Here is a 27,859-nt window from a genome sequence, read left to right as displayed (position 1 = left end):
CCCAGACTACCCTGCATCTTCAGTTCGCTTCTCTCTTCTGACTCCTTCCTCTCAAAGCCAGGCCTCTCACCTGGGAAAACAACCTTCCTTGGTGCTAAATTCCTCTTCCCTTCAGATAAATTTCTCTCCCCTCCAGCCCGGGTTCCTCCCAGAGGAGTTTCCGAAGATAATAGCCTTTCTTTGGTGACCTTCCTTATCTCTCCAACTAGTTGTGTTATCTGTCATCTCGTAGCCTGAGGGATTTTTTTTTAAACGCGATTGCTAAATCTAGTGGATTTTTTTCCAATTTCCTCCCTCCCTGCTCCCTTCCTCCTTAATTCCCTCACTCTCTCCCCCTTCCTTGCTTTTTAATGCCAAATTTGATTCTTTTTTCTCTGTTTCTCTGCCTCTGCGCCTCTCTCTCTCTCTCTCTCTCTCTCTCTCTCTCTCTCTCTTTCTCTCTCTCTCTCTCTTCTATTTCTTTCATTAGACTGTATATCCCAAGAGAGCTGAGATGGTATTTAATTCAAAGCCTTAAGATGACCACAGTGCCTGGCCTATGCAGGTTCTTAAGAAATGTTTGAATGTTTGTTAAATAAACAGATTAGTCCTCATTGGACCAATGACTTTCAGGAATGTGGGACTAACGGCATTTATATAGACTTGTATTGTTGTTTTATTTAGACGATGTGGCCTGTCTTTCCACATGGTTTGGCTTTGAGGGACTCATTTCCTGTTTCTTTTAAATGGTTTTTTTGCTCTGAAATCCTTTTGCTCTGAAGTCTGCCCCCACCCCCACCCCCTTTGCAAGTTCGGTCCCTTTTGCAGGAGGTCTCAGCCTTCAGGGGGCCTCCCTGTCCAGGCTGGAGGTAATGCACTATATTCCATTGTTTGCTTAGCTGCCTGGGTGGTTCCCACTTTGCAAGCAGAGGAAGCAGCTAAAAGAAAACCCTAGGGAGCCCAAATGTGGCCTCTACATCCAGGCAGCTGGTGCTGGCTCAAGTGCAGCAAAGACAGGGGCCTTCTTCAAGGGCAGCTGCTACACATCTTTCCCAGCAAGCATCCTCTTCAGATGTGAGCTTTCTACCCACCCCCAACATTTTTTTTTGTAATACTAAGGATGGAACCTAAAGCCTCCCTACCGGTAGGGGAGCATTCTATTCTTGAACTACATTCCCATCCTTCTTTTAAATTCTGAGACAGTCTCACTAAGTCAGTTAGCTAGCCTTGGCTTCATTCTGCATCGCGGACAGATTTTAAATGATGATCCTTCTGCATCGGCTTTCCAAGTAGCTGGAATTCCAGGCCTATGCCACCACCCTTGGTCTTATTTATTTATTTTTGTGGTTTGTGGATGTCCATAAGTTGATAAAACTACATTCTAAACATCTAAAATTATAATGGAAAAAACAATCTCCATATCTTCAGATGGTCTCTCAAAGCTCTTTTTTAAGAAAACAAAACCTTTTTTAAAAATGTGATTCTGGCAGTTTCTGCTCGTTTTACTTACTGAGTCCCAAATGCTCCGAAACTGTCCTTTCCCATCAGGACACTTTTGGAATATATTTTCTTATTGGGGGGAAATCTCAAGGTATAGCACTACATGAGTCAAGCCGCTTTTCTGGGGCAAGATTTATGCACTTTAACTGAGTAATCGAAGTCCTGACAGATAATTTGATATGCAGACGGAGATCTTATGCACTTCAATTCCTAAAATCTAAAATATCCAAACGTCTTAGTCTGTTTCGAATTGTAACAAAATACCGGAGGCTGAGTACTTTCATGAGTAAAGAGAGGTGCGTGTGACTCATGATGTGACCACCTTCTAAAAACGTAAATCATGCAGCAGAGACCTGGGAAGAGGAACGCCAGTATGCAAGAAGGTCAAGTGCATGGACGTTCAACAGCTTCCTCTTCCAAGAAGCAATTCAAGTTTGTGGGGACCCACTCAGCCTTCGAGACCAGCATTAATCGGTTCAGGAAGGTGGACTGTTCTATTTCCTACCTCTAAGCCCTCCCTCCCCACTCAGCATTGCTACCCTTTTGAGCCAGTTATCAGTGCTCGATCCTCTGGAGCCCAGTGTCCTAATCATTGCTGAATGTACACACACAAAAGAAAAGGGTGGGCTGATTTGAGAAGATTAGCAGATGTCAAAACCGACAGAAATGGAGGCTTGGTTATGAGCAAAGCACGCATCAAATGAACTCCAGATGCACTCCAGTTGTTCGGAAACCGCCAGCACAAAGGCCAGTGAATTGTGAAGAACTGCTTCTGCAAGACACAGCGGGTCAGATCTCACAACCGTGAAGGGGGTGTCAGTGTCCCTCGCCAGCACTGCAATGTCCTTCCTTTACTTGTTTGATTTGTGGGGCTGGTGGTGGTAAACACCCGGTCTTATATAGCCCTGACTGACCTTGAACTCCAAACCTTCCCTCTACCTTCCAAGAGCTAGAAGCACAAGACAGGCAAACAGGGCTTCCTGGAGCCTTAGTTCCCGGTGGAAATTTGCTTTTGTACTTGGTTACCTGTTTTCTGTTCTTCCTACTGTGATCCTCACTCTCAGTGTCTAGAAGGGGAAACTCACGCTGTGGCCTTTGCTTTCTCCTTTCACAGGAAGAAAGAAAATGGAGAAACAACTTTGATTGCCTGTTGTAGGCAGAAGCTATTGTCGAATTTTACCATAAGCTGAGTCTTGAGAAGGCAAAACCTGTGAAGTGTCATGGACTAGCCATGTGATGTTGGAGGTCTCAAAAAGGATTTTAAGGAAAGCTATGTTATTTGATGGTCCTCGTTAATACTGGTTACATGCATTTTCAGACCTAACCTTAACCCTCTGGTGGTCCCCAGACTGGGGACAAAGCAGCATTGCGTACAGGTCCTGGCTTTATAGTCATTGGGGTTAGTGGCTGGAGCATGAATTGGTTCTTGAGAGCTTTGAGGGATGACATCATTCCGTATTTCCATCAACCCCTCATTACTGCTTAATTACTTTCCAGTGTTCTCCTGTCCCTTCTACCATGATGATGGGCAACGTCTGAGGTAACCACTGTGGAACGAATGAAGAGACACTATGTAGAGTCTCCAGATAATTTAGGAAAGACACATACAAGGGTGATCAGTAACTCTTGTTATAAAGAAAATCTTGCTTTAAATTAAGCTTAATGCGGCTACCCGACTTGATAGAAATGATAATGAAGAAAACTTGGAGCTAAACATTTACATGGGCTGGCTCATTTGAATCCTCACAAGAACACAAATGCTTTTATTTCCTCTGCTTAATAGATGAGGAGATAAATAATCATTCAAACATCTCCTCTATTTTGGAAATGGTAGGCCTGAACTTTGAACTCAAGTTTTCTCTGACAGAAAACCAAGGTACTATTATTTCCAGAGCATTCCTTGGAAGATAAGATGCTAAGGCAGCCTAGGGAGTGATAATTAACTCAACACTTTGCATCCTGGAAGAAACTTTCCCTGGTAAATCAAGTCCTCTGCCAGCTCTCCCCTCCAGGTAGGACGAGGTGTCCTCTCTCACAAAACCTCTGCCTGCAGCCTCCCTGTGTCCGGGTTTGTTGCCCTGTGGCTGTGTAAGCAAGGTCTCTGTGTGGAAGAGATCAGAGTCAGCTTTGACCATTTAACCTATGAGTGGCCCGGGAAAGGTTTATCTCAGTCTCTCAGCTTTGGTTCTTTTTTTTCTGTAAAAGGGAGGAAGCTATAGAATCAAGTTCAAAGCCTACTGTGAGGAATTAGAGAGGCCATGTGTAAAGCACTTGGAATTTTCTCTTCCCACCCCCATACCTTTAGAAATAACGAGTGCAGAGTCACTCTATCTGCATGTGAACATTTTGAAGGTTTTCATTCCCTTCCAGAGGAAAGAGGTCTGTTTTGGAGAGAGGCCAATGGTGTTCAAAATGCAGGAAGTAAAAGAAACACAGAAGCAATTCTCATGCACTGGAGCGGAGGCCTCTTTTAGTATAAGCAGAGAAGCCAACATATTTGGTGAATAATAATTTTTCTTGAAAAAAAATTTTTTTGTAGATTGTTGTGTTTTATTGGGGCGGTTTTTTTTTTTTTTCCTGTCTTTTCCTGAAATGAACCAGCTTCCGCCTGAGGTGAACAAATCCTTTCCCCTCCCAGATCTTATCGCTTCTTATCTGGAAGATGGATAGATTGGAGCCAGTCTCCTCAGTGTCTGGTGGCTGTTTGATCCTGCCATGCCCTATTGCATCCGCTGGGGAGGAATGTGTCTGGAGCCTGTTTCTGTCTTGGGCTGTGGAACCCAGCCTGGAGGGGCTTCCTCAGAAGGAAGGAAAAGTGACCCAGCCTTGCTTCTGTTTGACGTTAGAGTTCTGTAGCTTTCTCGGTGTGTGTGTGTGTGTGTGTGTGTGTGTGTGTGTGTGTGTGTGTGTGTGTGTGTGTGTGTTGGGGAGGGGGTGTCTAACACGTGGGACCAAAGGAAAAGCCTATGGAGCCCGCAAACAGTTGTGGAACAAGTGCGTGCAGGGGAGAAGGAAATAAAACAAACCAACCAAACACACACCAAAAAGATGTTTATTGCGAAGCTACAGTCCCAGACTAACCTGGAGGGATGTTTGAATTCTGGAAAACCTTATGGATAAGCCTCGCAATTATGTACTTAGTCATAACCAGAGGGGAGGAACTTTGAAGGCACTGGATTGAAGAGACACAAAAGTCAGGAAGTAACCCTTTCGTGGGGACTGCAGAGGCCACAGAGGAGAAACAAAGTCCCTTCACAACCGGGGAAGACGGACCGTACCATCCCGGGGGTGGGTGGCGGAGTGGGGAAGAGGGTGGTGGAAACTGACATCCTCGCTCTCAAGGAGCCGGCGAGGACACGGGATTTCCCGGCTGAAAAGCCTCAGTGTTCGCCTGTCCCAGCACAGCCTCTCCCCGTCCGTGGAGGCCTGAGTACCGCAGCCCGGGGGCGCCCTGCATCACCACTCTGTGCGCGGGCGGGGCCGTGCTCCCCGGCCTGGAGATGGATGGCGTGCCCGAGCCAGCCCATCTGCGGCCGCGGCTGGTCCGGGAGGAAGCCATCCCCGGGGATGAATGGGGCTTTGTTCGCTGCCAGCCGCGCTCCCCTCGCGGCCCGGCTCGGCACAACGGAGGCAGTATGCGACAGGCATGGAAATGAGCCGCGGGCTCTCCCCTCGCAGCGCCCAGGAATGCTGGCCAGCCGGAAAGGAGCCCTCGCCGGGGACCCGCTCCCGCGCCTCTGAAACCCCATTGAGAAGGGCCCTTTGAAGCAATTAAAGCGCGTTTCACGGCGGCCCGGGAGGGGGCCCTGGCCGGCCAGCTTCTCTTTTTACCCCTCTCTCTGTCCGATCTTGTTTGTGCACCTTGGTGTGGCGGGTTACCTAGAAACCAGGCCAGAACCCGCTCCCTCTCTTCCAGAGATTCTGTAACCTCACAAAAGTGTCCCCATAAACAGATTGCTTGTCACCAGGGGGCGGGGGTGTGTGCGGGCTGGAACCCAGTTTGGACTTGATCCAAGTTGACCTGCAAAGCCTGGGTTCCTGCTTTCAAAGGCTTCTTTGCTGGGCTCTACACCCACCTGCCCTGCAGTCAGGTTTAGGCAGACAAGAAACCGCCTCTGGACGAGAAAGTCCTGGGGCTGCGGCTCAGCATTTTCCATTTTCTCAGAGGTGGGGTGGGCCGCGTTCAGGTCTAGAAGTGATGTCACAACCAGCCCTGTAAAGTGATGTAACCTACACTTGAAGGACTAGGACCCGGCTACTATTTTGAGACTCTTGAGTTCCTTCCTTCCTCCCTGGAGACAAGTGGATGACTATGGAGAACTCACAAAGCCGCTCAGGGTACAGCGGTTTGTTACAGGGAAAAAAAAATCCTAAGGCTAAGGAACTGACTCCATGAAAGAGGGATGAAATTCTTTCTAAATTGGTGGTGGGCACCTTATACATGCACATGTGGGAAGTTTGTGAACTGAAGCCCCAGCAACACCCATATAAAAAGATTTTTTTTTTTTTTGAGTTCTCCGGTTGAATTTATACTGCATTCCCCTGGGACCGATAGTTAAAAGTCTGTCTCTCCTCCAGCAGGTGCTTCCTAGAGAATACGGATCCTTTTGTTGTAGCTTTGTTTGCTGTGTTTCTGAGACTTGGTTCTTGAATTTCCTCTGTAGCCAGGAATGGTGGTATATTCCAGATCCGCTGGCCTCTACCTCCAGAGTGCTGGAGTTAGGCGTGTGTTGCCTTGGCTTTCATGATCTCTTGGGTTGTTTGTTTGTTTGTTTGCTTTGTTCGGAAGTGTGGGAAAGGTTCTGTGTTCAGAGTAGATCCTTAACACTGATTATCAGTGCTTAGAAAATACAGTCTTTGAATGTGTGAATAAAATCCGAACCTTGTTGTTGTTGTTGTTGTTGTTGCTTTGTTTTGTATAATTCCAAGTGAGAAGTAGGAAGCACAAGGTGGTTCCTGATTCCTGAGGATCCTGCACTAGGAAGATGTTGAGAAGTTTGAAGGGAAGGTTGGGAAACATTTTTGAGAGCACAAACATGCCTCAAATGTTTCCTGAAATGACCCAGAGGGAGAGTGGGCACTCAGGTGGAAGACTCATTCTTTCCAGATTTGGAGGTGGTTAGCTCTGGCTACCGTGAATCATGTTTTACGTCAGTAAGGAGTATACCCCGTCCGTCGTTCATTCTTTAAGCATGCCATGGAGACAGGATGGTCAGTCAAAGTAATGGTTATGCATGGTAAGCATCACTGCTGCTTATATGCTTGTCTCCATGGTGATTGCTACCTGGGGCTTGGCTTATACTTCTGTTTGGTTATTTTTTTCTCTGAGGCTTGAAATATATGACTTTTTTTCTTTTCTTTTCTTTTCTTTTCTTTTTTTTTCTTTCTTTCTTTTTTTTGGTACACACACACCATAAGTCAGGAAGCAAATGAACATGGGATGGAAGAGGAGGAGGCCCTACCTCAAGCATCATTCCCGGCATCTCCAGGACAAACTTCCTGCTCAAGTAGCACGGTAAGAAATGCAGGCTCCTCCCCCTACCCCACCCTCACTGTTTCCACATACACACAGATCAAGCAATGGGTAATCTACTTTAAGAATGGGGGTTGGGGATTTAGCTCAGTGGTAGAGCGCTTGCCTAGCAAGAGCAAGGCCCTAGCAAGGCCCTGGGTTCGGTCCCCAGCTCCGGAAAAAAAAAAAAAAAAAAAGAATGGTGCCTCGGTGTTTCCGTATTTAGGGTATAGCTTGACCACTAGTATGGGGCTGTGCACAATAATTTCCCTTCTTATCCTGGGGTTTCATTCAACTGTCATTCTAGTCTGCATTTTGCCTTTGTAAGGACATCCTCTCTGACAGCTAAGATCCTCTCCTGATTTGATTCATTCTCTTTAACCTCGTAGACTCAACCAGCACAGCGTAAAGCTCCCCACAGGCCAGGCCCTACCTGGGCTAGAGCACAGGCCACACACTAGCATGAGAACAGTGCCCTTCACACAGACCTGGTGAATGCTCTCCAAATCATCCTGCTGCTTTCTGTCCTTCAGCTTGGTCATGAGCAGGCAGCGCGGTCTTAGCAAATGCTAACAATCCAGAGGAGATCGCTATAGTTGAAAGTCGAAAGCTGGTACACACCAGCAATCTTAGCACTTGGGAAATACGTCAAGAATTCAAGGGTTATCCTTAGCTACACAATGAGTTTGAGGCCAGCCCACGGGCACTCAGAAACTCTGTTTCCATTACTCTAAAAAGGTTAAACAATGTATTTATGGCCACTAATTAGAATCAGGATTGCTTCTCCAGTCTCTGTCCCTGAAAGATCCTTTAGGCAGGCGTCTGAGGTTCTAAAGTCAGGGCAGCCTTCAGTGAAGTTAGGGAGACAGACACAAACTGCCTTTTCCAATCTGATAAGCTCACAGAAGTTCTGTTACACTTTGCCATTTTTTTCCTTTTCATTTTTGCAGGAATGAATTATTGGCTTTTTTTTTTTTTTGAGCCTTGTAATTGGTCCATTAGCTAGAAAAATGCCCAGAAGACCTCTCTTTTATTTTCCAGCTGACCCGCGACCTTAATGAGGCTTCTCTAAAGGGTAGGATGGGGAGTTTTATTTGTCTTGTGTTTGGGGTTTAAAAAAAGAAAGAAAGAACGAACGAAAGAAAGAAAACAAAAAAAGGGAGGGGCTACCTCATTAAACAGTCTTTGGTCCCTAAAATAAACCCCACTCCCCCACCAGCAGTGCTATTTACTCAGTCTCTGGGCTACTAAGTGTAGGGGTGGTCCTTGTTGACTTAAATGAGTCCCTGCAGCTAGGTGGGGCTCTCTGGAGTCCTTAGTCATGTGAGGTTGCCAGGGTAACGTAACGTCTCAGGCGCTGGAATGCTTTAAGACGTACAAAGAGGAGACTACAGAGAGCATTACAACTTACAGTCATATGTTCAATAACATGCCATCTTTCCGTAATGGGGCTTTTATTTTTACTTTATTTTGTGGGATTGAAAGATCAGAAGCCGGAAATTAGCTGGAAAGGATAAAGAAAAGGAGAATTTAAAGGGCCAGGCTGGGGGCGGGGTGTATTTCTGTTCCTTCTGTGGGTAATGGCTGAGCAAGGAGAACATCTGGCGCGGAGCAGGGCTCTCTGCAGTGCTGCTTTTAATTACCCGGTCATTTGGTCTCTTGCTAGATTAGTGACTATGGAAGCGGCTCAGATCTCCAAACTGACAGGCCTGGAGAGCTCTAACTTAGCCTGCCACATCGTCAGAGGGGAAATGCGGAGCTTCCGGTTTCATATTTAAACCAGAATTGACTCATAATTGTAGCTGTCAGGAGGGTGATGGAGACATTATGTAATCTGGTTCTTCTGCTGATATGTGTTTAAGGTTTCTGCTCTGTAAATTCCAGGGGAAATCTTGTGCCCATTGAGGGAGTTCTTGCTGACGGCTTGGTGGTGTGGCCAGGCAGGGTAAGGATAGTGTTATCAAAGGTTCCTAAGTCTGCCCGAGTCCAAACATGAATGAGTCTCCCCTCTAAATGCTCTTCCTGGTTTTCCGAAGACATTTAAATGTGGATGAGGTTAGGCAAAATCTGGCAAACTTTGAAGACTCTGGTTTACTGGGAAATTTAATAATGGCAAGACATTCAAGTCTGTACCTCCCCCCCTTTTTTTTTCTGAGCCACATAGCTGCCTTTACTGCTTCCTGTCATTTCCAGACTCAGAGATCTGGAAGTGTCCACCAGATGCTTCTGGAAACAAAGCTCTGGGGCTGCGGATCATTTGTTGCCTTTCATTCCATTTGCTACTTGCTTCTCAGAGGCTCTGGGGCCTCTGGGGATGGATGCGCATTGATTGGAGGGAGCTAAGGGAGACTTGAGATGGGCCCAGCATTCACTACCACCAAAAACCCCAAACAATAAAAATAGAAAAGGAGAGTCAGAGGGGCCTGTTTAATGCGCTGCCAACATTTTTGCTAGGGGGAGACTTGTTTCCATTTGTTCTCAGTGCCCATGTGGAGGAAGAATTAATTGACAGAGCACCATGCTCACACTGCAAAAGTAATAACAAAGACTAAATCAAAATCTAAAAGGCAAGTAGAGTTGGCTATCTTGTTTCTGGAGACAAAAAGAGAGGTCAGGGATGAAGAGGACTAAGCCACTGACCTCCTCCTTAATTCTGTATACCTTTCCTCCTCCTCCTGGAGTGTTCCCCATTCCACTAGCACTTAGGGGCTCTCTGGCTTTTTATATTCATCAAAGATGACATTGATATGTTTAAAGTTATCAGCATCATAACTTGTCACCATCAGTGCCATATTGCTATCATCACTACCACTGTCATCACCATCACTATAATCATCACGAGCACTATCACTATTATCATCATCACTATAACCATCAACAGCACCATCACTATCATTACCACTGTCAACACCATCGCTATAACCGTTATCAGCACCATCACCATCATCAGCACCATCACCATTGTCACTATAACCGTCATCAGCACCATCACTGTCACCACCATCACTATAACCATCATCAGCACTATCACTGTCATCACCACCATCTCCATTGTCACTATAACCATCAATAGCACCATCACTATCATCACCATCACTATAACTATCAACAGCACCATCACTATCATCACCATCATTATAACTATCATCAGCACCATCACTATCATCACCATTGTCACCACCATCACAATAACCATCATCAGCACCATCACTATCATCACCATTGTCACCACCATCACTATAACCATCATCAGCACCATCACTATCATCACCATTGTCACCACCATCACTATAACCATCAACAGCACCATCACTATCATCACCATCATCACCATTGTCACTATAACCATCACAAGCACCATCACTATCATCACCATCATCACCATTGTCACTATAACCATCACAAGCACCATCACTATCATCATCACTATAACCATCACAGCACCATCACTGTCACCATCACTATAACTATCATCAGCACCATCACTATCATCACCACCATCACCATTGTCACTATAATCATCATCAGCACCATCACTCTCATCATCATCATCATAACCATCAATAGCACCATCACTGTCACCATCCCTATAACTATCATCACACTATCACTATCATCACCACCATCACCATTGTCACTATAACTATCAACAGCACCATCACTGTCATCACCACTGTTACCACCATCACTATAACCATCATCAGCACCATCACTGTCATCGTCATCACCATTATCACCATTACCATTAGTAACATCATCAGCATCTTTACTGTAACAGACTGGAGCCACGTGGGCTCAGTTATACTTTCTGTGTCTCTGGGGGTAAAAAGAAGAGCAATCAGGATAGTTGGGTATTTTCTTATGAGCTTTGGAATGGGCAGTGTCCAACTTTGTAAGATGCAAGGCCAGTGCTTGTTTGTCCAGCCACCAATTTAGAGTTTTTACTTAAGTTCATTCCATGGAAGACACGACTTGTGTGATAAACTTCATTTGTCTTTCAACTTGTGTTCAAAGCGCTAAATACCCAGTTGATCAGGTAAAGTATTTTAATAAAAAATATATTTAAGACATTTATTTTATGTATTTTTATTTATACTATAGAAATACATATGTTCAGAAATAATTTAAACCTTTCCCTGTTCCTTCACAACCTCAGGCTGAGACATCTTTAGTAGGAAACATTACAAATGTGACAACTTGATTTCTTCTCTCCCATGAGGCTAAATTTCTATATGAATATTATACAGTCACGGTAGCTGGTAACATCATCAGGTGACTGATGGATGATGCATGGATGGGTAATTTCATGAGCTGTCTAGCCTGAGTTTATTCATTTTTCTTGAGATACTTTAGGGACAACTATCCTTGTAATAGATTTTTTTTTCTATCAGAAAATTAGGTGCTGTTTTGTCTGTTCTTATTTTGCTTATGATAGAAACTACAAATGGACTGGGGATTCCTCCTTCCATCAAAAGCTATGGAAAACAACAGTTGATGACAGCATGATGTCATCCCGGGGCCATGAATATGAAGCCAAGCATTGGATCTGGTGCCATCAGGACATTTGTCTTTGCAATCTCACCCAATGCCTCTATCTCATTCCAGTTTTCATCTTCAAAAATAGAATTATCCAGGGGACTAATAACTAGAACTAATATATTATCTTTGATTAAAAAACACTAATAAATCTTTATCACATACTTAGGGTCAAAGATAAATATACATTAGTGGAAGCCTGCTTTCCTTCCACCTCTACAAACTAGCTCATTAGCACATCTCAAGTTGCTCCCAAACTAGTTTCATTGTTTGCCTACAAACAGAGCTCAAATTTCTCATGAAGGTGTTTAAGATTTATTATAATCTGGTTTCAAATTATGATTCTTGGACCCCAAGACTGGCACCCTGTGACCCCAGGAGACCAGAACACTCTTGAGAACATTCCTACCCAGTGGCATGGGGCCTGGGCAAGTGGATCCCTACTTGATGCTATATGGCAGGGGAAGATATAGCACTTTGAAACGACCTAGACACCTAGAGGCTCCAGGCACTACTAAGATGAGCAGGTAAGGGGTGGAGAGATGGAAGGCAAAAAGGAGCCGAAGGATGTATGTCTAAGGAAGAGAGGCACAACTGGAGACTCAAGGGTAGTGAGGAATATCCTGATGTGAGTAGCTGGCAATGCCATGGGCCATGATGAGGTTCTGGCCCATGCTGCCACCAGGGGCCACATCTGGGTCTGTGGCCCTCCAGCAGTAGAGGTTTGTTACCACCAAAGGTCAGGAGGATGTCCCTGGTCTGGGCTCCCATCCAGACTGCCACCCTGTCTGAGGGCTGTGCAGAGCAAATCCCATCCCTTGCCTGGTCATCATGAGACAGCTGGTCCCAAAGGCAGGAGAGCCCCTCACCAGCTGTAGCACTCAGTAGAATGGGCCTGCGCCTAGCCCAGGAAGCACCATTGAGCTGGCCTTGGTTGCAGGTGTTGTGGGTGAATCTTCCCCAAAAGTGTGAACTTGGGAGAGCTGGCCCTATCACTGTCTGCTGAGCAAGTGGTAGCACAGGGTGGGAGAGAGATGCCCTCCTCCCCTCCCTTGCTGCTCAGCACCTGAAGCAGGTAGGAGAGCTGGCCCTGGATTCATGAGAGTTGGAGAGCTGGCCCTGCCCCTCACTTGCTGCCGCTCTTAGGAGAGCAGGTCCTGTACCTTGCATGAGCAGCACAGTGGAGCTGACCCTGGTGGGGTGTGTGAGGGCAGGAGAGCAGGAAAGCTGGCTCTGCCTCTTGCCAGCTGTAGCACTGGAGGAACTAGCTGGTACAATGCTACAGATCTTGCACTGGTGGTATGGGTACAGGAGAGCTGGTCAGTCTACCAGTTACTTCCCAGGCCCAGAGCCAGGGCTTTGGCCTATCCCAGCATCTACCCCATCTGGGAATTGCTGAAATGTGTGAAGAGGCCCATCCTACAGATCCAAAACAGCAGGGCAATAACAGGATATCGGAGAGGAGTCCTAATGAGGATCCAGTATTGATAATGTAGCAGAAGCCATAGGCCTTGAACCAGACCAATGACTCATTGCAATGAACATTTGCAAATGAAGAGATGTGAACTAAGGAGTGTACTGTGGGATATACTGTGACACACTACAGTTTCCCCAGTGAGTTGTTTTTTTATTTTTATTTTTTAATTTTTAGCTGGGGAGGTTATAAGGGTAGAGGGTAGGTGTAAAGGGATGGGAAGATGTCTAGGATTAGGATGCATTGTGAAATTCACACAAAAAATAATAAAAAGTTAAATAAGAAAAAATTAACCTTCTAATGTGATTTCCTATGGCTCATGATCTACCTATTTTAATTGTATTTTCTTGATTTTACATATTGTGTGCTATATATACCTCAATCACTTTAAATGGCTCTGTGTTTGCATATTTTCTTTCTTAAGATACTTTATGTTCTACTGCCTTGCTGTTTTAATTAAATAACTGACACAACTTAGAAGGAGGTTTGTGGATGGCTATCCCGTCATTGCCATAGTATTAAAAGGAGGACGATTTGCTCGGGGTTGCAGAGGGTTCAGTCCATGACTCTACTCTGGCAAAGATCAAGGCAGTGAGAATTCGTGAGCTTTTTTACCTCATGGAAACGTGGAGATGAGAAGATAACCCATGAGAGCCAGTTCTCTGTCCCACCCTGTGGATCCTGAGGATCAAACGCAGGCTGTCAGGCTTGGCGGTTAGTGTTATTCCCTACCGAGGCATCTTGTCAGCCCTCGTAACGGTACACAGAGTAGTTAAGTTTCTGCAAAAGAATGGAAAAGCCCAACAGCTGACACCTTGAATAGATTACACAGTTGTTTCTTCCTAAAATGACATAATCTAGGGCTCTCTTCCTATTCATGGAACCCCAAAAGACTTGGAACGTAGTGCGAGGAGGGTGCCAGCCACATCTGACAAGGAGAGCTATTTTGATTCTCACTGTTACTGGAATAGAGATTAAGGTAAAGGTGAATGCGTTCATTTTCTGGGTTCGATGTGGCCTGTGGCATTGCAGTCACAATTTGTCACCAACTGTTCTTAGAACCTTAGTACCTTTCCTTTCTGACTGATCTGTCTACCTTGATTCAGCTGTGGAGTAATGGACCGTATGGACTGCTTACCCAGGCCTCACCATTGTGTGAGATTTAGGCTCCACTATGGACTTATACCTTCCCCTGTTCAAACACATCTCTCTCTCTCTCTCTCTCTCTCTCTCTCTCTCTCTCTCTCTCTCTCACTACATTCTTCCACAGATTTACACAAAAGGAGTGTAATTACCCTTAGGAGTGTAATTGCCTGCTCAAGGTTTTGGAGACATGAACAGATAGGTATTCATGTTTTCACTAAACAAAGAGTTTCAAATTTAATTTCATGGATCTCTCTTTTCAAGATGTTTCTCCACTGGCTCTCCCTTAGAGAACATCCACAGTTCACTGGCTCTGTATAATCCCTGTTTATAGCAACCCCTCCCACATTTTCTCTCCATGTTCTTTACATCTCAGTGCCAATATATTCCTCACTGCTGTGCCCCCCATCTTCTTTTTTGTTCTCTTTCCTCCTTCCCCCTACTTCCTCCCTCCTTTCCCCCCACTTCCTCCTTATTTTGAAATAGGGTCTCAGGAAGTCAAAACTGGTTTTGAATGTTCTATGTAGCTGAAGTTGACCCTGAATTTCTTATTGTTTTACCTTCGTCTCCTGGTGGTTGCCAATCTGGGGGTTTGTAGGTTAGCACTCCCCCCACTGCGCTCCACCTCTAGTCTCAGTACAGAGGATCTTAATTATCTGTCAACTCTTTTATTCCCAGATTATTGTAGATATCTACTCATGCCTTCAAGGTCATACCACCTTGTCCCAGTGAATATTTCCCCACCGAGGATGCTGCTGCACCTGTTAAGAGAGTAGCTCTTTGTGTTGGTCTCATCTAGCCCCTTCCACAAGCCAGTGAGGTATACAGTATAATTAGTCTATTTAAGTCAAAGAGTTGAAGTCAAAGAGCAGAAAGGATTATTTTAAAGAGAAATTTGAAAACTTAGTCCCTATGGGGTTCTCAGATCCCAGGCAATGTTTTATCTTGTTTTTACATTGACTTATGGACCCTCTATAAATTAAGTATAGTCATTCTCATTTCAAAGATAGTAACATTTCAAAACAGAAAGCTTAGGTAATTTGCTCAAATTCACATAATGAATAATGACTGGGGCTCTGACAGGTATTGTCTTAAAAACAAACAAACCCAACACAGCTTTGAAGACGTTTGTTGCTGAGTCCACGCTGAATGAGCAGGGATCTGAGTCATTCTGAGGGACATGCTGTATTATGGAAAAGTTTACATGTATGTCTGTAGTCTCATGAAAGGGAGTAATGAGTAGATTGTTTACAAACTAAACAAAGTAGAGTTACTGGGCAGGTGGGCTGCAGCAAGACCGGGAACTAGGTCTATAGAATAGGGGTTGACCTTCTCCTTTAGGGTTGGGGAGTCTTGGTGAATGCAGCTCAGCCCTACATCCGAAGAGTGTTACCTGAAAGTGAAGAAGATGTTATGTCCGACACTGAGGTTAATGATACATGGCAACGAAAGAGGATCAAAGAGAGTCCCAGACACCCTGGGCTCTGAACCTGCAGCATCCCACTTTTCTGCAATAATGATCCTCCACTCAGCCAATGTCTGGCAGACTATAGAACCTTTAAGGCAGACATTGCTTCTTTGGGGACTCTCAGTTCATTGTGAAGCTAGGCAGTTAGGACTGGTCACGGTGTGATTTGCTCTCCCACAAGTCTTCTGACCTCCTTTCCTTAGAGAAGCTAATACTTTAACCTGTTATCACATTATACATCTTTCACCTTCATTTTACTTTTTCTTTATTGCATTGAATAGTTCCTATTATGTTTCCCTCACCTTTTTTTGGTTGTGGGGACAATAGCGGGGGTCACTCTATCACGGAGCAACACACATGTTCATCCCCTTCTACCTTTTATATTTCCCCAAGTTTTGGGACCAGTCTCAATAAGTTGTTTATGTGGAACTTGAATTGTGTGTGGTCCTCGTATCTTGGCTTTCCAAGTAATAGGGATAAAAGGCATGCTTCACTGGACCCAACTGTATAGCACGATATATATTTAATTACTTTTACAAAATGGGATGTGATTCCTAGGGGCAGATATATTTCTGTCCATTTGGCTCTCTACTGAATTCCCAGGGGCTTATCTATTGCATGAAGTACGTTCTCCACACATAGTTCCTGAGAAAGAATGTGTGGAGTTGCTGACGGCGAGGACCCGGTATCCTAACCTTGTCTCAGGAGTTACTTCTGTAATACTTCAGAATCTGTCCTTTCTTCTCCATTTCTCCTCTCCTTTCCCTACTCCTTGAAGCCGAAGAGAAGTTGATGGTCAGGTTTTAGTTAAATAGCCAGTGGGAGATCCACATTCGTTGGGAAGTTCCAAGCAGAGAAGAGAAAAGGACATGTATTCCCAGACGGGGAAGGTCTGCAGAGAGCATCGCTGTCTGTTCTCAGAGAGGAGGCTGATCATCAGGCAACGCCGGCAGTTGCAGATGTTTAATTCTGGAAACACTTCAGGAAATAGCCCGTTGAATAGTGTGAAAAGGCTCTAAATAGGATCAAACACAGGACAGGGGATTGTGCTCATTATTTTTCTAGGTTGCGACGACACAATACCTGACAAAGCAATTTACGGAAGAGTTTATTTGGGCTTGAGGATGACTCCATCACGGCAGGGAGGCATGATGGCGAAGTGTGCACCCCACCGCTAGTCACACTGCACTTTGTACGAAACAGAGAGATGGATGCCGCTGCTTAGCGAGCTTTTCTCCTTTTTTAGTGCAAACCCCTAGCCCATGAAATGGTGCTACCCACACTCGTGGTATGCCTTTCCTCCTCAGTTAAGCCTTTCTGGAAACCATAGACACGCTCAGAGGTATGTTTCCATGGTGATTTCTAAATAAAGTCAGACTGACAATAGAGATGTACCATCGAGGGAAACCTCACATATCCTGGTCCTTCTTTCTCATGGGTAAGTTTAATTGTCTCCAGCTTGGAATCTGTGCCTTCCTTTAGAGATGGCTCCCCAATCCTAAATAATACTCCTTGATTTGCAAAGTCATCTTTTACATCTAGAAGATGTAAAAGCTGTGATCTTGAGAGCTTGTCTAGAGGTTCTAGTAAACAGGGCATGGTCGACAGAGCTCAGTGATCTTGGAAGGATACACACATAGTGGTGATGGAGAAAGAGGAAATTGGCCTACCTGGCCAGGTCAGCCCAATCAACCCTTGCAAACAGTGGAGTGATTACTGCCGTAGTCCAAACAGCATTCACGTTTGAGGTAACTATATTTCAAACAACTTCAGTAGGACAAACTCTGAGAAACAAATCTTAAGGGAGATTAGAATTAGAATATTAGAGACTGGAATCAATGTTCAGCTGAAATATTTTCATTAGTTCACAATTTTACCTCTTGATAACTTGAGACTTTTATGTTGTTGAAGTGACTCATGAACATACAAACAAATTATAACTTTTCTGGCTCTTTGCTATAGTAATATATGAATGTTTTAAGCTATTATTATAAATTCACCTAATATGTAAGTACATATGATATATATATGTGCATATATATATATATTTCATGTATATGGATGTTTTATTTGCCTGCATGTATGTGCATCATGTGAATTCCTGGTACTTAAGTAGGTCAGAAAAGATCCCCTAGAACTGGAGTTGTAGAAGGTTGTAAGTCACCATGAAAGTGCTGCGAACTTAATCTGGGTTCTCTGTAAGAGCAGTAAGTGCTCTTAACCACCAAGCCATCTCTCCAGCACTGCATTTGACTTATTAATAATAAATGAGTTATTATTTTCAGGTTAATGTTCTCTTTGAGTCACTAACATATTTCCCCACCTCCAAAGAGGAGGACTATGTAGCCAGATTGTCCTTGAACTTGTAATTCTCTTGTCTCAGCTTCCCAAGTGCTGGATTCACAAGCATGCACTAGCACAAATAGCTGAAGTTGTATCTTGAATTAACTAAGACTTACAATGTTAATTCATTAGTTCAACAAGTATTATCAATATTAGTTACCCCAGACACCACTGGAATGTATAAAATAACAAATGTCAGTCGGAATCATGGAACCAAGTTCTATGTTCTTTTACCCCCCCCCCCCCATGGAGAAATGCTTATAGAGTTTACTTGGATGGGTTTGGTGGGCATGCTGTAAGGAACTGCCACTGATTGGCTACAGCAAAATGTTATTTGCTCAAAAGTTTTGCTGTGGCCAAGATGTCTTCAGAGCTGGTTCCTTTGGCATTTTCTCTCCTTTGCTATTCTTCCCTCTGCACCGGTCTGTATCTATGTTTGTATCTATATTGGTTATTTTTGTGCAGATGTGATCAAACATCTTACAAAAACAACTTATGAGGGCATTCTTATTTGGCTTATGGCTTCAGAATGTGCAGTCCACAGTTACTTGGCCTCATGTGCTTGAGCAGAATAATGTGGTAGTAAAAGAGTGCGGCAGATAGTCATGCACAGCATGGCCAATTAGAGTCATCGAATAAGACAGGAAGTGGGCAAGGGCAAGCCCACAAAGACCTGGCTTACTGACCTACTGTATCCAGCTAGGCCCCAGCTCTTTTTTTTTTTTTTTTTTTTGGAACTGGGGACCAGGCAAGCACTCTACTAAATCCCCAACCCTTAGGCCCCAGCTCTTAGAGTTCCCATAATCTTACAAAATAGGGGGACTAGCTAGAGATCTAACATTCCAAACAGGAACCTGTGATGGACACTCATATTCAACTTGACCAGTGTACATATTTCCTCTTCCCAAAAGGACACTGGTCGTATCGACTAATATCCAAGTCACTGACTCATTTTAGCTTAAACTCTTTTTTATTTTTTTTTTTTATTTTTTTTTTCCGGAGCTGGGGACCGAACCCAGGGCCTTGCGCTTCCTAGGCAAGCGCTCTACTACTGTGCTAAATCCCCAACCCTTAAACTCTTTTTTAAAGACCCTATGTATGAATACGGTTACATTCCAGGGATTGCAAGTCAGGTCTTCAATGTGTGAAATAGCATGAGATCACGATTCAGTCAGCAACAGTTATTCTAACATATGTCTTTCTTAGATCTTAAGTTGCCTGTCTAAAAATAACAAAATGCCTTTCAGCACATCCATTATACCATTTCTTTATAGATATTAGAAAACTAGGTAGGAATAAATATACATTTTCAGAGTGCTAATGATTTTATTGAAGATCACAGATGGACCAAGCTTAGCCCAGAGCTACAAAACAGCTAATGGGGACTCTTTTCTAAGAGTTAAGATATTTTGGAAGTGAGTATTACATAACCAAGCATGACTTAAAGGGACTGCTAAAATTGTGAGCTAGAATTCTAACTGAAGAGACTCAAAGTTAATTCTCTTCCTGTTGAACAATGTCTACAGACCTTGAAGAGAATATGCAAGTGAAGTGTGGAGTTGTGCCTCTATCTTAGTTTTCACCACCGTCATTGCCATTTTCTCATGGTGTCACAGTGGATGCTTTCATTACACCATCCTCAAATTGTTTCCAACAAATTCGTAAGATTCTTGTGGGTAGAAGGCATGCCTGAGACTATGGCCTATGTCCCTTAGTGTTTGACATGATGTGGGGCACAGAGATGGGGTTTGATAGGCCAACCACAGACTGGTTGCTAGGGGCATGATCCAATGGTGAGAGGAAGACAGGCAGGATGAAGATGACGGGCTTGGATTGCACAGCCAAGACTAAGTATCCAGTTATGGTGGTACTGCTGGATCTGATCAAGTTAAAGATGTGGCTTCTGGTGAGAAAAATGAAGAGAAACAGGACTTTGTAGTCCAGAAAATAAATGGTCTAAGAATAGTTTTAAGTATTTTGAAGTATCAGTTTGTTATGGTTTGCTCAGCAGGCAAATTCTTGCCATGTAAGCCTGATGACTTGAATTTGAGTCCCAGATCCCCCCCAAAAAGAGCTGCATGTGGTGACTAACAGTTATAATCTCAGCACTCCTAAGGTGAGATGGGAGGCAGAGACAGGAGAACTGTCAAGAAAATTGAAGAATAGCCAGGTTGTGGTACTCACAACAGAAGACAGAGATGGAAGGAGAGAAACAACTCCACAAGGTTGTCCTCTGGCCTCTATAGGAATACTGTAGCATGTGGTGCGCACACGCACACACACACACACACACACACACACATACACACACACACACTTAGAGGGTCAGTAATTTAGTGGCAGAGAATGGGTTGGGAAAGGGGTGGGCTCAAAACGGTTAAGCCTGGGTAGGTAGTTGTGCAGTAGATGCTTACCTGATTTCAATCCACAGCATCACAGAACACAAAACAAATTAAGCAAACCCAGAGAGATTCTGTTAACTTCCTCTGACGATGGTCAGAGTAAAGCATTTTGATGGGGAAAGACTAATTTCTGTTTGGCAAATGATCAGAAACACCCTACCATGTGGGAAACAGTATGTTGACTCTAGTTTAAGCTGAACAGATGGTGTCAGTCCTTGGACCTCTCAAGGATGTGTCTTATACATGGAGAGCATCTTGATTTGTCTGAGTGACTTAGACTCACTAAACATCTCTAAGGTTACCTGTCTCCCAGAAACCTTTTGGTGTTATCGTGAACACACAGCCTTTTCTTCCCAATAATCTTTTAACTGAACCGTTTTAATCTGGAACATATAACCAGCGTATAAACGTCAATGCTTATGCCCTCCTTCGTCAGCTCCCTTCAGCAGGGAGTGCTCAACTTTGTAGTAATGTCTTGTGATTAGGATTGTGAGTCCCTGAAAGCACATCAGATGCGATGTGGTTTGGCCCCCTTTTACATGACTTCATAAACAGCTCAGGACACCAAGGAAGGGTATCTTTTCTGTAATCCTTGTCCGCATTGCACTGCGAGGCACAGCTGGAGTAAATGGGAGAAATGGATGCTCATCTCTCAAGTCACTGAGCAATCGTTAGCCTTGTAGAAACCAGTTTTGCTGAACTCGAACCTTTGAGACAAGGTTTAGCTGTGGAACGCAGGTCAGCCTTGAACAATCCCACTGCTGCAGCTTCTCAGAGCTGGGCTCACAGAAGTACACTATCAGGCCTGGTTGTGCTTTTCTGGGAGAAAGTCTGGCAAAGACAGAAGAAAGATTTTTCTCTGTGGCTTCCCACCCATTCATCCTGTTCCTTGGTTTCTTTTGAAATGCAACCGCAGCTTTAAGAAGATTTTTTCCAGAAGTTTGTTTAAAGAAACAAGTCCACTCTATGACGAGAGGGAGAGCTACTGGTTACTAATCAAGGACCTCCCTCATGTCCTAAGTCATTTCTTCCACAAGGAGATACTTTCTCACTGGAAAAAAAAATGCATTGACACCAAGACAACACTTGTAATCTCGGCATTCAGGTGACTGAGCCCTGAGAATCTCCACAAATTCAAGGTTGCTGAGTTGGTGGCCCAAGTAGTAAGTTCTAGGCCAGCCAGCCAGGGCTACATAGAGAGATCCTGTCTCAAAAAACTACCTCCACTACCACCAGCCCTAACACCAACCAAAACCAAAACCAAAACCAGAAAAATGTAAAACACCCTGCTAAAACAAAACAACGACAAAAATCAAAATCTCAACCAACAAATAACCAAGAGTAAGAGAAAAAGACAGAGGTAGGAGAGCGGCCACAGCAAACTGAGTACAGATGGCTGGGTTATTTTATTTGTTTTTCTGACTTTGTTGCCTCAAATGATTGCTTACGTTTCTTTTTTTTCTTTTCTTCTTTTTTTTTTTTTTTGGTTCTTTTTTTCGGAGCTGGGGACCGAACCCAGGGCCTTGCGCTTCCCAGGCAAGCACTCTACCACTGAGCTAAATCCCCAACCCCTTACGTTTCTTTCATGTATTTACTAAAGTCTTAATGTGTTCGTCCTGTACCTGGATTGACCTAGATTCTAGACTGTTGCCTACCCAGGTGGCCTGATGGTGACACAGGTGTGTCTTCTGTCTTGGTGCTGCAGAGGAACAATCTGGTGCTCATGGTGAAGTGTTTCAACCTATGGAGTGGCCCTGAGACCAGAATCATTCTTCGATGGCCAGGGCAGTGTTAGCAGATACCTTTAACCCCAGCACTTATGCCACTCGGGGGGGCAAAGGCTGGCGAGTCTTTGGGAGTTTGATCTACAGATTGAGTTTCAGGGCAGCCAGAGCTACACATAGAAATTCTGTATCAAACCAAACAAATAAAATGATGTCACATTGTTGCAGATAACTAATGCACTGTCCCGAACCTGATGACTGCTTTTAGTTTTTCTGAAAACACCCATGACCTTCATTTTCTGCGTTATTCCTTATCTGAAACACTCTTGTATACATCCACACATTATCTCATTAAAAACCCAAACCAAACCAAAACAACAATGACAACAACAACATTTGGTTTATGGTTTCAGGCTTCCTATTTGTCTTTTGGATTTTTGAGACAGGGTCTCACTGTGCAGCATAGCCCAGGTTGGATTGAAGTCTCAATCCTCCTGTCTCTTACACCATCCTCTCTAGGATGGCAGCTATGTGCCACATATGCAGCCATTGCTTCGGGGCTTTTCTCTTTCTCTCTTTTCTTTTGACAGGGTCTTATGTAGCCCAGGCTTGCCTCCAATTTGCTTTGTAACCAAGGCTGGCCTTGAGCTCTTGATCTTCTTGACCCTGCTTCCCCAGTGCTGGGATCATCCACAGTTGCCACTGCGATCTGCTGCTTCAGTCATTTTGACATCAGTAGTAAGGAAAGATGTGTTTTGTTGCTATTAGCACAAGCAGCTAACAAGTGTGGCTGTTTTCAAATGACCAAGTCTCCTTTTTCTTCCCCTACAGCTAATTCAGATGGACATCTGAATCTCAGAAAAGAAATGAGAGGGGGGAAAAGTTGATTAAAGTTGTTAAGGTAGCCGTTTACATAGATGATCCTGATTGATCCTCCCAGTGTCTAAGGGGTGGTTACTGTTACTGGTCTCATTTTTTCAGATGTGGAGATTCTTGGCAGTTCCACCAGGCAACCCTCTCAACACTGAATCTCCAACACCTGGCTGCAAAGGACTGTTTGATGAGCATCTCATGAGTGGGACCAACGGGTTGGCTGAGTTCCCCAGACTTTATCATGTTGACCCTGGATCTTTAGCTGTCACCCAAAGCATCTTTCTTTCTTTTTTTCCATTTTACCATTATAACATCTTTGCTACTTCATTTTTTTACAGCTTTCCATAAAGAATTAAGGTTTGCAAATATATAAATATGTATAAATGCATATGTAATATTCAACAGTATAAAAAATAATCACGGCAACCAGGGGCATTTTCGCTTTTTTTCCATCTCAGATTTAGCTTCAGTAGCTTTGAAGAAGAAAAACACTGTACTTCTTGACATAGATTTTCTCCCATATAGCTACGTATGTTGACTTTTTCCTCCTGTGGCACTGGCCACTCATTGGACCCCTTGGAGGGTATTAGACTTGAGATGAAGCTAGAGAATCACTCCTACATATTTCTCAGTCGTAGGTCAAAGGTTGCATAACTCACACATTCTCAAATCTTTGGGCAATGTATGCTTGTGTTTTCAATCTATGGTTTTCAAATTTTGCTCTAAGGATCATTGCGAGTTGAATGAAGGTAAGAGAAGACCGGCCAACTTAGGAGTAAACTGAGATCAGGAATGGGGTTAGGGCCCTGGCTCCCATTGCTTTATTACAAACAGAGAAGCTTTTTAAAAAATATTAATTATTTTATTTATTTACGCCCCAAATGCTATCCTCCCTCCCAGTCCTCTTGCAGAGTTCTTCCTCAATCCCCCTCCCCTTTGACTCCGAGATTCCCCCCCCCCCATATCTTCCTACCCTGTGGCATCACGTCTCTACAGGATTGGGTGCATATTCTCCCATTGAGACCAGACAAGGCAGACCTCTGCTACATATGAGGTGGGGAGAGGGGCTTGGACCAGCCTCTGTTTGCTCTTTTGTTGGTGGCTCAGTCCCTGGGAGCTCTCAGGGGTCCAGGTTAGTTGACATTGTCTTCTTGTGGGGTTGCCATCCCTTTAGTCCCTTCAATCCTTCCCCTAACTCTATCATAGGGGTCCCCGATCTCCATCCAATGCTTGGCTATAGGTATCTTCTGTCTTAGTCCTCTCAGAGGACAGCCAGGCTGGGCTCTTGTCTACAAGCACAACACATCATCAGTAACCGTGTTACTGGTGCCTGCCCATGGGATGGATCCCAAGTTGGGCTGCTCACTGGTTGGCCATTCCTTCAGTCTCTGCTCCAGTTTTGTCCCTGCATTTCTTTTAGACAGGAGCAATTTTGGGCTGAAAGTATTGTAGGTGGGTTGTTCTCTCCATTCCTCCACTGGGGGTCCTGTCTGACTACTGGAGGTGGTCTCTTCAGGTTCCATATCCCCACTCTTGGACATTTTTGCTAAGGTCAACCAAGTTAAGTCCTGGAAGCCTCCCTCATCCCAAGTCTCTGGGACTTCCTAGAGCTTCCCCCCATCCTCCTCCCCCAGCAGCTGCATATTTCCATTCATTCTTATGGCCCTCTGGGGCCTCTCTCCTATCTCTCCCCATAACTGATTCTTTCCCTCTATTCCCCTGACTCCCTTCCCATTCATCTCTTCCTCTCCTGCCTCCCATGACTATTTTGTTCCTCCTCCTAAGTGGGATTTAAGCATTTTCACTTGGGCCTTTCTTCTTGTTTAACTTCTTAGGGTCTGTGGGGTGTATCATGGGTATTCTGTGCATTTTGGCTAATATCCACTTATCAGTGAGCCTATACCACTTATGTCCTTTTGGGTCTGGCTTACAATCCCCTTTATCATATTAATTACTTAATTAAGTTCCAAAGATGTGATCTCACTCCAATGTCCAGGGTGCCCTTAAACTCCTGACAATACCACTTCCTAGTGTGGGGATTATAAGACATAGCCCAATACGTTTATCTTTTTTGTATTTTAGTTTTTGAGCTTCTGAAATAATAAAAGCCACAACTATATGATTTTTTCTATATTTCTTTTTTTTTGCATTCATCTCTTAAAATGCCCAAGTCATTGGATTACATCTATTACCCTTCATTGCTTAGTTGTTTTCCTTATCTTTTAAAAAGTTTATTAATCCTCACCCCTTGCTTGCAAATACATACTGCCTCCATAAATCTTTCTGGGTCATCTATTTAATGTGTGGGTTAAAAAAAGATAAGCAAGTGAAATCAAGAAATAGCTCAGCACTTATTTAAGGAGTTCCCGAGAAAGGACTATGCATTCCACAGAGAGACAGGCTCCGTAGACCAAAGTCCCTTGGGCTTAATAAAGTGGCTATAAGTTTTAATTGCAGAAAAATCTATGTATGGTAGATTTTAAAATGTAAAATTCCTAGGCAGGCCATTTCAATAGTTCCAAGGTTTCTGGTGAACAGGAATTAAATCTTGTACTTTTGTGAGTTTCCTGAGGAACAGATCTGGATTTGTACAGTCCTCTATCCAAGTATTTTCCCTCTTGACCTACCTTCTCCATGTTGTTCTAATGAGTCAACCAAGGCCGCCTAACTTATACAGGGAAAAGATGCATCCTATCAGTTTGGGAAATTGAAAGTCTAAGATTGTCTGGCCCTGTCTAGTAGACGTTGGTCAGGGACTTCGTGTTTGGGTCACAGCATCACAAATGACATCATGGCAGAAAGGCGTGTGAGGGACAGAGGTCACATGATGAGTGACAGGATGAATTAGACTAGGAGATCTCGCTCTTTTTATAACAACTTGCTTGCAGGGTAGAACTAACTAATCCATTCCTAGAGGGCCTAACATACACAATAATCCATTCCTGCCGGAGTTGCTCCTGTGATGTAATAAGCTCCACCCCTTGGAAGTTCCTCCCCTACTACACAGCTTGGGGTGGAAGCTCCCAGCACCCGGACCACTGGGAAATAAGGTATTTCTAAGCCACAATGCTCATCTTCAGTCCTTCACCTAGGTCCTCCTCATCTTTGTTTGAGCGAACTGATTTACCTGTCAGCGCTCTACCAGTATCTGGCTTCTCTCCCAAATTCTAGTTGCCTCCACGTGTTTTGCTTCATTTCAGTAGCTCAGACGTAGCTTTTATTTAAGGACTTTCTGAGACTGGATGGTGCAGTCCACCGAACCAATAGTGGTTTACTAATCTCAGGCTAACTTGCCAAGGTAAGTTTACCCTTAGGTAAAGTGATCATGAGAAGGTTGATGGAGAGACCTATGAGTGGTTCTAAAGATTTCATGGAAAGATAACCTTGGAGCTATGAGAAAAATGTGTATATATATATATAATATGTATATTTTATGGATATTTATATAATATATGCACATTTTATATGTATTATATATTTATATATACATGTGTACATTTACACATATACAATATGGAAATATACAGATTTTAATCTACTTCAGGGAACACATTCCTAGTGATGGAAACTTAATAACTAACTATAAAAAGCCCAGAAATTTCCTTCACATTATGGAGTCCATGCTGGAGCTGGAGCCATTATAAAAGTATGTTCAAACTTAGATGTAAAAGAGAGTGGGTGGGTGTGTGCAGCTGTGTGATTTATAGAGAACCATGGTAGAGAGAGGGGATAACTTGGGAGATTTATTGTTGGGAAAATGGCTCAAATGCTTGGAGAAGTGCAGGACCAGGGGAACTCCCAGAGAGCACAATTGAGCTAAATTTAGTAATTCAAAGGGCAGGGAGGGGGCTTCCCAAAGGTTATACTGCAGGCAGAGACTTTGCAGAAGTAAATTCTGTGGGATTGGGGAAGGTGAACCATTAGGGACTGTTTGAAACATATTGGCATTGAGATGTGGGTCCGTTCTTAGGTCTGGTTGTTTCAGGATTGTGCCTGTGTCCCTCTCCTCTCTTACTCTGCCTGTCCCCCATGCCTCGCCTCTGTGACCTTAGCTCTGTAAAGTACAGGGATGTGGCCACTGTGCTATGCTTGTCTCCCAGTGGAAGCCTCCTTTTGTGTGTTGTTTTCAATATAGTGAGCTATAAACGTTTGCTTAAAACGTGCTTCTATGCCAGACCCATTCTCTGGACTGTGAGCTGTTTATGCTGATGATCTATGACTGATAATCTTTTAAAAATATTTATTTGTGTGTGTGTGTGTGTGTGTGTGTGTGTGTGTCCAACAGTACATATACTTAAGGAAAGCAAAGGTATCCTGCTCTATCATTCTCTGCCTTATTCATTTGAGACAGTGTCTCTCACTGACTCTGAAGCTGACAGCCACCAAGGCTGACAGCCATCAAGCTCCAACAATCCTCTTAGCTTAAGTGTTATACCTCTGAGGGGAGAGTTTCCCCCATTACAAGTGTTGCTGCTCTGAGGGGAAATCTCCAAGGTATGTCTTACCCTCTGAGGGTAAAGGCTTCCCCAGTGGAAGTATTACAGCTCTGAGGGGAGAAGTTCCCCCTATGTTTGTGTTACAGCATTGAGTGGAGAGGTATCCTGGTGATCTAGAGCCAAGGAATACCACAAAGTCACACCACACAACAAATTTCACACAAGAGGTTTATTGGGAAAGACACAGAGTGAGTTGCCTCTGCCTGGATGAGAAGCAGCAAGGAACCGAATAGGCTTATTGTATAGGTTTGCTTAAGAGAAGAGTTTCCCAGTGGAGATTTCCAGGGTGGGGATTGGTGAGATTTCCAGACAAGCCCAGGTACTGGTGGGTTTTTAAGCTCATGGATTGGTGGGATTTCAAGCTCAGGGATTGGTGGTTTTCATGCTCAAGGATTGGTGGACTTTCATG

The 27,859-nt window shown here is 44.0% G+C and overlaps 1 long non-coding RNA gene across 3 annotated transcripts; it reads left to right on the top strand.

Annotated features, from left to right (window-relative positions):
- The first annotated feature begins 5,691 nt into the window (after positions 1-5,691).
- On the top strand, positions 5,692-23,380 carry LOC134486426 (uncharacterized). 3 transcript variants are annotated; one of them, XR_015683732.1, is made up of 4 exons: positions 5,730-5,817; positions 6,587-6,716; positions 6,898-6,994; positions 23,063-23,380. It is a non-coding gene; the product is annotated as an uncharacterized LOC134486426 (long non-coding RNA). The 3 variants fall into 3 exon arrangements; XR_015683733.1 differs by lacking the exon at positions 6,587-6,716 and having other exon boundaries at positions 5,692-5,817; positions 6,902-6,994; XR_015683734.1 differs by lacking the exon at positions 6,587-6,716 and having other exon boundaries at positions 5,709-5,817.
- Positions 23,381-27,859: the final 4,479 nt, after the last annotated feature.

The sequence above is a fragment of the Rattus norvegicus genome, chromosome 3 (genome assembly GCF_021556685.1).
Source record: "Rattus norvegicus strain SHRSP/BbbUtx chromosome 3, alternate assembly SHRSP_T2T, whole genome shotgun sequence".
Lineage (NCBI taxonomy): Eukaryota > Metazoa > Chordata > Mammalia > Rodentia > Muridae > Rattus > Rattus norvegicus.
Note: the sequence above shows the minus strand (reverse complement) of the source record. Positions and strands in the feature narration are given on the sequence as shown.